This window comes from Epargyreus clarus, unplaced genomic scaffold (assembly GCF_041222505.1).
Source record: "Epargyreus clarus isolate Ecla_fem2 unplaced genomic scaffold, WU_Ecla_fem_2.2 ptg000003l, whole genome shotgun sequence".
Taxonomy (NCBI): Eukaryota; Metazoa; Arthropoda; class Insecta; order Lepidoptera; family Hesperiidae; genus Epargyreus; species Epargyreus clarus.
Window position 1 is genome coordinate 90023 of NW_027332211.1, and position 12358 is coordinate 102380.

Sequence of the window (12358 nt, forward strand, 5' to 3'; positions counted from 1 at the left end):
TAGCTATTTTATATACCGGATTTGAATACCTAGTTATTCCATCTGCCACACCCTTCTATCTCGAATATAACGGCGCTTTCCCATAGAACTAGTTTTTAAACTATAAGCTTAGCACGATACACATAACATGATACAGGACTTTACAGGATGTAATATAAATTTAATTTGATTCTAATTGTTGAATTAGACCCCTTTATTAGCAATTTCTATATGATTAATTAACACTACAGTTGAATATACTTAAATTCGATTTTAAATTCTGATCTCTATAAATCGCACCCGTTGAAGTCTTTGTAAAAGGACAGAGTAGTTTTAAAGTTTAAAAATCAGTATTGCAGTCTAATCGCTAATATAATTTTTGATACTTTCTGTAATAATAATGTCATTAACATGTTAAAAATTGTAGTTTAAAAACAAAGAAACAAGGAAAATCGTTAATCTTGATTCCTGACAATAGTGATGAGGAGAATGGGATACAATTATTTAACATCGTGTATTGTCATCGGTTCTTGATAATTGTTCAAAATTTTAAATTAATCGGATCGTTCAAAGTGGGTAAAAATTGAGTTCAAAGATTCCGTTACATACAAAACAACACACATACATACATAGATACAATACGAGCTAATAAACGCGAGTTAATAATATAAGACCAAGCTAAAAAAGTTTATTATAATGTTGTAGTCAAACTAAAAATATTAAGTCAACTTTGGGAAGAAATTTTATTACTCAGGATAGTAAATTATTTCACCGGACATTTGTTGCACTTATACCGTGCTAGTAAAGCCCGTTATTAATAATCAATCTATCCAATGTTTTTTCTTGTCTGCAAAGTTTGATATTTGATCAATACTTCATACTAGCAATTTGGTAGGCAAATTTTGATCAATTAGATAATAATAACGGGCTTAAGTCATGTTGACATTATAACTGAAGTTGGTAACATAATTCCCCGCGCGGCCGACGCAGCCCGGAGCGGCGTCGCTGGCGGGCTGCCATCTCCCGCTAAACTTCGTGATCCCCGCAATCAACCCCTGACATCGAAATCCCCTGTTTAGTTTCCGCCAGATACTAGATTAGTGTGCTATTAAAAACATTGTCACAAAATCTTTTTTGACATCCGCAATAAAAAGAATAACTTATTTAACAACATTTTCTGCATTAATAGCCCTACAAAAGTATTCCTTGTTGACGTTATTGGTATTATTCATACACATAATTAAAGCATAAATATACAAACTTTATGTATATAACTTTATTAAATTAGATTTTTACATTGTAGGTTTGTTTAATAAGTGAAGAAATGTATACAATACTACACGGTTATTTAGTTTATATAACACTTTATATAGAAGCACCTTACTTAATTGCAAGAACATAATATGCGCCCGGTTCGTAGTTTTGTCCCTAATCCGCGCACGTCTTGGGGACGTTGCACTATCCTGTAAGGGGACACTGGAACTTAATCCTATCTGAACTCTTTACCGTGTAATGCAATTGCAGCTAAGGGGAGTGTTCCTGCGGGGTTTCTTTCTTTTTGTTTTTGTAAGGCAGGTATTACAAAATTTTAAATTTAAAAAAAAATACAGTTTAATTAGATTTTTACCCAATCGTTTACCCATTCACAGCTATATGCTTAAAACTGATTATTAAAACGAGCACTAAAGCATGGATCAGTGCACTTGCACAAAGACAAAACAAGTTATATATCAAAGAGAATATAACCACTACGATATATCACAGAAGAATTGCTTCTTATATTCAGCAGATTAAATAAACAACCTTAAATAGATAATAAAAGTAAAATAATATTAATACTCATGATTCCATGCTTTGTTTTCTATGGTTTCAAGAATCATAGGCATATAAGAAGATAAGTAGGTGTACAAAAACTTATCGTAGCAAATAGATACTTAAAATATTTTTTCAGACTTATGTATATTTTAACACTAAACCAAATGTATGACAGATTGGATATGTCTGCATTCAGCGCCATTCACCGACGGGTTAGATCCTGGCCACGGCTTGCCCGTTCCTTTTACCCACAAAGGGCCAAGATGTGAGTAGGTTTCTTAAAAAAAGGTACAATTAAACCGACACTGCATTGGTCATTCCTCTGGTGTTGCAAATGTTCACAGGCGTATCATATAGTAACTACCTTCTTAACGATCGTAGTTTGTCTTTTTTTTTTTTTTTTTTTTATAATATAAGAGTAGCAGACGAGCATGCAGTCCACCTGATGGTAAGTGGCTACTTCCGCCCATGGACATCTGTAATCAACCCCAGATAGGATTAGACATTCCTACCTGAGGTCGGCCACAGATGCGCCGCTACCCCTGAGGACTAAGACTTTGCCGAGGCATTCCAGTGCCTCGGCAAAGTCTGTCTCCCTAACCACACCCTTCAAACCGGAACACAGCAGCGCCTAGCACTGCTGTTATTAGGTAGAAATAGGTGTGGCGGTGGTGCCGCCGGAGTCGAACCATAAAGGGTTCTACCACCTTCAAAAAGACCTTGTCTGTCTTTTGGCCAGCTATAAAGAACCCACGATACGGAAACAGATCAAACGCCCAGTTGAAGACAAAACTGATTTGCCCTACTGCACTCAGATAGAGACAAAAACGTTCATAATTTAGATGTTTCAACACTATCATTAAATCTGAATAATACTAAGTAAGCAAAGCATTAGGATAATTGAATAAGTAGCACTATTGTTATTGGACGCTATGATATATTGATTTCTACGAGCACTATAATTCTCACATTATTATATTACCGTAACTGATTATTCAATTATGAATAAATAATATCCATACTTAGTATTCTATTACAGTGACATATTTTTTGAGTTTTACTACTATTATAACTATGTATAATAATATTTACTTAGTCCTATGTTACATTCGGTGCGTATTCCGTGCAGTATATTATTGTAATAAATGGGTCGGTACTGCTTAAGTTTACGAGAATAAGTAGAGAAATAATGCTTTTAATAACTATTAAGTATTATACGCGTATGGGTATGTTCACGTGTGAAGTTGGGCGATTTAAATACATTTGATATATAAAAATGTTTTTTGTATTACTAAACAAATAAATTACGCATAATTTTAAATAAATAAATCCTTATTATAACAACGCATAATTAAATCTAAATATTTGTTATTAGATCCAATACTCTTTAGAAAATATTGCTCCAAACAAAATAATATTTTATTAGTCTTCGTTGAACTTCCAAAGTAAACTCCAAGTTTTACGATACCCGAACGAAATGGAGCGTAAGCTTCCGGGAGAGTTGGCATCAAACAATAACTTTAAACTCACCTGCTTCGGGAACAACCGTCGCACGAAACATTTATGCACAACCTTAGTTTCACTGTACACTACACAAATTCAAAGAATAGTAAAGAAAAATAATTGATTCAAAAATTGAGAGTTTTAGTCACGTAGCGGTGTCCGTAGCTATTTCGTAGCGAACTCGTAGTTCGTAGCGCGCATCGTAGACCACGGGGCCGCGCGTGTGCGAACGTATGCCGCAAGCCGCAGCCAAACTCCGAGTGAGGCTGGCGGCGCGCTACGGACTCCAACTTTCTGCGCTACGAGTACATTCGATTGTTGCCTCAAGCGTCCAACATTATTTCTTCTAATTCAGGGTTTATACCAGCCCGCACGAGTGGTAATGAGAGCTGAAATATAATATTGAAATTATAATTGAAACTAAACATTATATTATATTTAATAAAAAATTATACCTAAGCAGTGAATTGTAGACTGCCGATCTAGTTACGTCTTATCAAATTCTGCTTCTATAATCAATTTGAATGGATCGAAAATTTCATTTACCGTAAAGATCTTGTTAGCCGCGCTTGTTCATTTTCGGCTCAAAATTGTAATGATTACTACGAACGAAAGCGCGCTCAGAGCTCGGTTGAAATTAATATACATTTAATAAAAGCAATCGCTTTGACAGTTACTATATAAATTGAGTGGCGTAACTTGATAAAGAATCGGGTCATTTATCTCAAAGGTATTAATGTCGGGTCGCGTGAAGGACAACTTGGATCGCCTTTCACACTCGAGTAATGAGCGTTAATTAATCCTCTTAGAACATCTCATTACTTGCGATGTTTGATGCCAATGCTGCCAGGGATATTTACATTGTGGTATTAAGCAATTAACCACCTACCTACGTACCTTCATAATTTTAAGTTAATTATAATAAAAAAGTATTAAACTTTTAATTATTTTTAATAAACCATTATTTTTGGTCGTCTTTTGCTTTATCTTTATATATATGTCGGAGTGGTCACCTGTGACGTCATAAAATGGGTACTTCAGAACACAAGCTACACTTAAAGCACTTGGTGGAGCTTCGACAGAGTCTCGGTGCGGCGGTCGTAAGGGACGAACGCATACAGAGCGACTTGGGAACTGACGAGTGAAGTTGACTCGCACGCACCGAGGAACTGTCTCCGTTTTGATAGTGTCCATTTAGTTGTAGTTCAATTAATTAGAGCATTCTCAGTGTAGTGATTTAAGGACTACGTAAAGCATTACAAGTGGTTAAGTTAAGATACATAAGTTAGTGATAAGAATATCGGCGACTGTATACCTACGTGCACCTGTATCATAATAATCCTGACAAATACGAAGTAACAAAAGATGTCGGTTCGGGAATACATACAAAATCAACTATTTCGGCCATCCCTGTTCCGAAATATGTATATATTTCTTATGTGCGTGTGTATGTCACTGAACTCCTCCTAAATGACTGGACTGATTTTGATGAAATTTGTTGTGTGTGTTTAAGGGGACTTGAGAATGGTTTAGATTCACAATTTAATCCGTGGGTTTTTATTTTTAATTTTATAGAATCCGAAACTATGCTCAAGATCAAGCTCTTGATCAAGTGATGATCTTTTGCAAAGTTGTTGTCCAAGAACCCACGAAGGTTTGGGAGTTGGTAAGACCAATTTTCGACAGATGGTACCACTGTCATTCCAATGAAGGTACAACATTTCTGTTTTATGTATGTCATATTATTTCTTTAAAATGCGGGCGAAGCCACGGGCAGCACACGTTTCAGTTTTCAGAAAGTTTCAGACTAGTTTCAGATTTCATGACACAACACCATATTTTTATACGTAACTTATTTATTTCATTTACAAAAATAATGATTACGTACGTACTATGTATGACGTATGTGATTAAAAAATGGCAACGTAATAATAATTGTATATAGAAATTCTAAAATACATAAACAAATAGTTGATTTGCGACTGAGATGAAGAAACCCCGCGGTTGCGAGCGCGTGGCGCGGGGCGGGGCGGCCGCGGCCGGAGATTGCTCACCGTGTTGTAATCGCTAGTTGGGGTGCTGTACCGGTTATGGTTATAAGTTCGTTAATGATAGAATTCCTTTGTACGGTACCACGGCGGAAGTACCGCCGCCACACATCTTCCTTTCGTAAATCAAATGTTATGATTAAGTGTGGATGGGCTTCTTGACAACATTCGTGTATACAATGCATATTTTTTTAATATTGAAGGATTATTGAGCTCAGGCGGTGTTGAAGTCTGATCATTTGTGTTATACACTAACTACTACATGACGTTGAATGGTGTATTTCCATAAACATAAAAAATTACCCGTCGACTGTATGCCCGTCACTCGAAGGTGTATTCACATAATAAGGAAGCCGTCAGCTCGTCGCACGCAACGATGTGTGCGGATAATATCATCAACATAATATGAAGTGCGGCAGTCGCTCGGCGCTTCATGCGAGCACTGATTTGTTAAAATGAGATCTCCTTACTGTTGCGACATCTCGCGGGCTTTTCATATTTTCTGTAACACCTATTGCAAAACTTTGTAAGCTACTTTATATATTTGTTTTTTTGATGTGAAACATCTATAGCCGCACGTAAAAAAGATTTCTGGCGTGGCGACGATTACCTTTAACTACATAGACAAATGTTCTATAAGGGACAGAGCTATTAGAACAATGTGATAAAAAAAGACAACTAGTGTTTGACCTTGCGTTTCAAGTGTACGCAATCGTAAATATTGACCATGGAATATAGTGACCAATGATTACTTCAGTCAAAACGGGACATCGATTTTTTTATGTCAAATACTTTTTACTTGAAAAAATATAGTTAGAAATAATAAAAAACACGCTTTTATGATAAAATTAACTAAAAAGTAGAAAATAATTTTCAATCTAGGAATCATTTAAGGAAAAGTAAATAGTATAATTGTGCAAAAAATGTGGGGCGCTTTATGAAAACTGATAAATGGAGCACCCCATGTTTTTTTCACAATTATAATATTTACTGTTACTTAATTGACAATGGCAACGGTTCATTTCGGAGACAACGGCACGAAGCATCGAAAAAAGGGACTGTCCCGTTAAAAACGGGACGTATGGACGTATATTTCTCATTGATACTCATGCTTGTCAAAGACAATGAAATAATGGAACAGAAGGTAAAAAATGTCCAGAACTGTCGATAATAGTTTTAGTACATCGTTTACGTAGAAATGTTATAGTACAGTTTAACTAAATAAATTATTATTATATAAATATATAATTTGATGAAAGAATGTATCTATACAGATGTATCGACTGGTTTAAAATATACGATTTAAAAATTGTTTATATTTATTATCGTATATTAGTAAAGATTACTCACTCCTAACAAGAAAATGTACCCAGTTTTGAGAATTGAAATAGTTGCGTAAAAAAGTTTTGCCACGTCTCCGTGCTAAAATGTCCCTAAAATATTTGAAATAATTATTTATCTATTATGTAAATTACGCAGTATTAGTTATTTATTTGTAAATTTTCTCTAAAAATGTTTTTATTTGTCAAGAATTCAAAAAAAACTTACTAATAAGCCGTTTGTGGCTTCATTCAATTTCAAGGCGGCGAAGTATCTTTACTAATTTATGTTTATTATTTTCAGTTTTATTTTACACACGACCATTAATTGCAAAGTTGTGTACATTTTATAAATGTACTAGCTGACCCAGCAAACATTGTGTTGCCATATAAATAAAAAAATGTTAAGGGTGAACAACCCTTATCACTTAAGAGATATGAAAAATAGATAGATAGTAGCCAATTCTCAGACTTACTGAATATGCATATAAATTTTGATGAAAATCAGTAAGAGCGTTTCGCAGGAGTACAGTAACTAACATCGTGACATGCGAATTTTATATAATCTTACCGTGGTCTTTTTGTGGATTAATTTCTGGCTATACAAAGATTGTTTATTAAATTATGTTTAGGTTAATTTATTCAATTAAAGAAATTTTAAAATACCGTATACTATCCCATATAAATTTTATGGTAATATTTTTTATTATTTACCACAGATATCGAAGAAAATTTAGAAATTAGGATACAGAATTTCCCATATATCGATTTTATTTTATTAAAATAAACTATAAAAGTTATATTTTGACTAAAACACACTAATATAAAAATTAAGCAGTGGGATCTTAAACTATAACATACACGTATGAACATCGTGAGCTTCAATAAAATGTCACTTCTGTTCTGTTGATCTATGGTCATAGATCAATGAAAATTTTTTCATTGATCTATGACAGTTCAATTCAATCAATGAAAGTTTTTGTCAATGAAAGTGATAAAGACGCAAAATGCATGGTCATGCATTTTGCGTCTTTATCACTTTCATTGACAAAAAAATACTTTGTCTCTTTCTGGTTACTCATGTAATCATGGCGGATCGAACACGAAAAATAAACAAAATTTAATAATTTCTCTTCATTTACGTGTGATAGGTGATTCCATGAATCTTGTTTCTTTTTCGAGCATAATTTTTGCATTTATGCATTGCACAAGAAGGCATTTTGAGGCTTAAAATTCAAAATAATGACGTTTAACGTGTTCAGTGACATTCGTGTGTATTACTACGCCGCGCGAGAGCGACTGGAGTCGTTTTAACTCGTTTTACACCACTTGACGTATTTTGTATGTTTTAAGTATTGCCCGCTTATTTTTCTGATAATAAAATGTCTGACCGTGATAATTTAGAGAGTGAAAGTGATCAGCCTTCTGCAAAGAAAGCAAAATCACACTATGACACACCATCAAGTCATCAGTAAGTTAATTATTTTTTTATAATTAAAGTATGCATTTATCTGTGCATTAAGCACGCGTATATTTGGTGTGTTTTGAGCGCCAGCAAATGTAAAATCTACTATCTTGGTAGATTAAAATTCACATAAAAATCATTGCATACAATGTTTTTAAATTATTAATTAATTTTAATGTCATTCTTCTCAGAGAATAAATTTATTAAGACTGACAGAATTGTATTTCAAAATCAGCTGATGGCGTGCAGCGCACGAAAGTTTTTTCTTATTTGTTATAAATATGAACATTAAAAAATTAATATGTTTTTTTCTGCATATTACCTACTTTTACAAAATAATGTCGATGTTTCACATCTGCCAGGCGTCCCGTTACGGCTCACATTTTTTTTATATTTATAACTCACGATAAGGGAGTTGGGCTACCTAGTGGAAAGCAGTCACCGTCGCCTATTGACATTTGCAACACCAGAGGAGTCGCCAATGCATCGCCGTTTTAATTATTTATTTCTTGTATTTTATGTAACGTTTAGAATATGAAAACGTCACATGCCTAGTGCTTATTTCTTAACTTCAATCATGTAACTGAATTTAACTGATAGAATGATATTAAGGTTATATAGTAAAATTTTTCATTATGGTTTTTACTGGTACTTTATTAATTTATAGTCAGTATCTAAATTACAATTCTGGAATTAATGTATCATGCATAGTCACGACTTCATTAGCTTGCTTCGCTATGAGAAATATTACAATAACAGTATTACTAAGTACGTGACATAATAATAAGCGAGACAGCGCTCGTGCATCTCAATGGAAACAACAATTTATGGAAGTAGAATCTTCGATGTATTACAGGAATTTTCAGATTAAAGTTGCTTAGAAGATAATAGAGAATATAATTTTGGGCGTAAATATTAGTTTGTAAGCAATATTATGGAAAATTCTTTTAGAAGGTATACGAAAGGAAAATGATTGTCGTTCAAAAAGTTTCGGTTCATTTGTTTGCTTTCTCTTCTGTCATCCACTTTACACTTAAATAGATCGCCATTCAAACAACAACTTCGACGATTCACTGAAATTAATGCTGGGAGCAGAGGCTGAGGAGAAAAAAAAAAAACAGTTTCAAATTGAGGGGACGAAGAATGGCAGGGAGGAGGCTGCGGAGGAGGGGGGAGGGCGGAGACGTCGTCCCCGGAGCGTGAAGATACCTTGATGAAAAGAAAATGAAACCTGCAACGGGGTGATGTAGCGCCACAGACTAGCGCAGTGAGAGGGACTCACGGCCTCCAGAGGTGCAGAACTCATTATGTTCCAAATTAAAAGGATGAAATTAATATAAACAGGTTTAGGAGGATATAAAACAGTGGGTCAACTTTGAAAACAGCTAATAACTGTGATCTGGAAAGATATGAAAAAAAGATAAAAATGTAAACATTGCCACCGATTAAATCCTTTTAAAGTTTAAAGTAAGATATAGATATTTATGGTGTCCTATAAACCTTGAATAATCTTGTAACCTCGTGTAGATTACACAAAGGCCTATCAGAATATCGATTTACGTTATTTGCTACAGTCGAAACTTAAAGAGTAACGGAGAGTCTACCTTGCATATAAACATGCGAATGCATATAATTAGTATCAACTAATTCTGAATTTAATAGAATTTAACAGATTGTATGATATAATCACAGCCAACAGTTCCTAAATAATTCAAACGGAAACTAATTCAAAGTTAGGACGCTATCGTGTAGCAGCATTTGAATAACAAAGAATCAAGCGGCTGGAGTTCGGTGTCGCGCACAAAAGCGAGAGTAATCAGCGTCAGGAGCCCGCGCAGTTCGGCGGCCGACATCCGCGCATTGTCTGTTCCGATCTAATCTGTTTCGTCTGGAGGAACGAGATTGGAGAGCATTGTGCGGCCGCTCGCGTCGCCGCCGCGCGGATGAATGAAGCGACGTGAATTAAAAGAAATACATTTCATGGTGGACTTAATTGCGGCGTAGTCGTCGCCGTAAGTGATTGCGGGAGCGCCATATCGAAATGAATTTTACCACGGAGCTCGGTCGTTGGGCGGTTGTTTTAGCACTTTTAATTTCTAAAGAAAATGCATCTCTAAGTGCTACGCGCGCTTCCCACAGTATAATTGTCACAATGGGAACGCCACCCTAAGAGAATGTTAAAATTCCGTTGCGGTATCTCCTGTGATATTCATGACATTTTTGACGAGTTAATTTAACCTCGATTCGCGTTATTCATCACTCACATAAAGAGCTCTAAAGCTGTAAAACTTTTGCTTTGCAGGGAGCGTTTTAATTCGCAGACAAAATGCTCATTTCGAATAATGGCGTTAAAATAAGACCAAGTGCGCACCGGGGCATACAAATTCGAGCCTATCTTTTATTTTCATGCGAAGCTCGTCGTAATGAAACGGACGGACGCGTCCATTGAGCTCCCGCCGCCCGCACCGTCACACGCTCCGCCGCCCGCTCCGCCGCCCGCTCCGCCGCCCGCTCCGTCGTCCGCTCCGATGCTCGCTACGGCACTCTTTCATTGCGACCTGTAATTTTATTTGCGACTTATTCAGTTAGACCTCCGAGAGCACGCTATTCAATCCAGTTGAAAAGTGTTACGCAGCTTTATATTTACGTGGCTTTTTATAGCAGTTCTGCTTTTGTTTGTTAATGGATGAGGTGTTAGCGGCGCGGGGCGGTGCGGCTTCGCGGGATTTTCCTAGCGCTCGTACAATTTAAGCTACATCTGCTTTACGTGTTCGACATGACATACGAGTATCTGCTCTCACACCGAGTTACTGTGAAGATTTTTTATAAGATTAAGCTTAAGTTAAAAAAATCGTTACTAATTCCTGCCATACCCTAGCATGAAACGAACAGGACTTTAGTTAGAAATTACTTATGAGCGTTTATAAAAATATGTGATATTTTACAACGACAAAGACTTAAATACTCATTGCAGGTAGTACTGATAAATGTAGGTTTCATTTAATCAAATATTTTAACATTACATGGTTTCAGCGCATTTTAGGTGCATATAAACAATTACGTGTTTTGTGGTAAAGCCTATTCTACGTTATACATAGGATATCGCCGAGAACACATAATATAAAATAATTTACAACATCGCTCTTCAGAGTTGGCCCGATTAAGTTTCATTTCCATACAACTGCTTCCTGCATAACGTCAATAGCTTGCCATCTCTCCCGTCTCAACTAATTCAAGTGCCAAACTGGAAATATCAGAAGCGAAACAGTAAATAGCAGGGAATGAGTAGAATCGATTCGATGGCGTGAGCGATTGCTAGCCGCTTGCTCGAGCTCAGCGGAGAGTCGTGCCAATGCAACTATTATTGTGTGGTACAAGGTTTGTTAATTTAGTTATTTAATTCAAGTAATTAGTTCATATGAGTACTCCTTTGCAAACAAATAAATTATAATGTGTTTGATAGATGTACATAAATAATGATTAAATTCATGAAAAGTTTATCTAAACGCTGGAGTATTGATCTTATTCATCATCTGTAAGTTCGGTCTCAGTGCAGTATGGTATTCCCAGCTACTGGTGTGAAAGGAAAACTCGCAGGACAAATGAACAGTATTTGAAGGTGGTATATGGGTATCTACAGGCTATTTCTTTCTTATAACGGCAGTCTTCAGTGTTACAGTTTGAAGGGTGTAACAAGGGAGACATACATTCCACATTTCTCCCGTAGCAACGCATCTCGCCGCGTGCCTCGTGCCTAGTTTTTGGTAGAAATCTGATCTTTTAATTAATTCCGTTTAAATAACATTTTCCTATATTCATAGAGATACAAGACAGGGCAATCGATATATCGTTTTAAAATGGCATTCGTACAAAAGGTGTTCCACTTCACATAGAGATATTGAGAATTAATGAAAAAAATAAGGTTACAAGTATAAGTTGGTAATTTAATTATGATTATACTGTAAGTAATTAAAAAAAGATTATTCAAATCTCCCTAATGATATTTATTTAATACTGTATTTAAGCTGTTTTAATTCCCATTGTTTTGGTTCCTCAAATACTACTGTGAACGGTACCTGGGTCGCATGAAACAATTCCATTAATAGAATTACAATTCCAATTACCCCGTTTAATTAAATTGACATGGCATTTATTGTCAGACGAGCTCGAATACTTTGAATACCATTAAATTAAAATGGTTTAAACATTGTTATTTTATACCAAGTCTT

At 35.5% G+C, this 12358-nt stretch overlaps 1 protein-coding gene across 1 annotated transcript in view; it reads right to left on the bottom strand.

Moving 5' to 3' along the window:
• Window positions 1-3544, bottom strand: part of LOC140747985 (cell adhesion molecule Dscam2) — a 64808-nt gene extending 61264 nt beyond the window's left edge. Inside the window, exon 1 of the mRNA XM_073080666.1 lies at window positions 3325-3544. The gene's annotated coding sequence lies outside the window, so the exon portion shown is untranslated. The remainder of the gene's footprint in view (window positions 1-3324) is intronic.
• Window positions 3545-12358: the final 8814 nt, after the last annotated feature.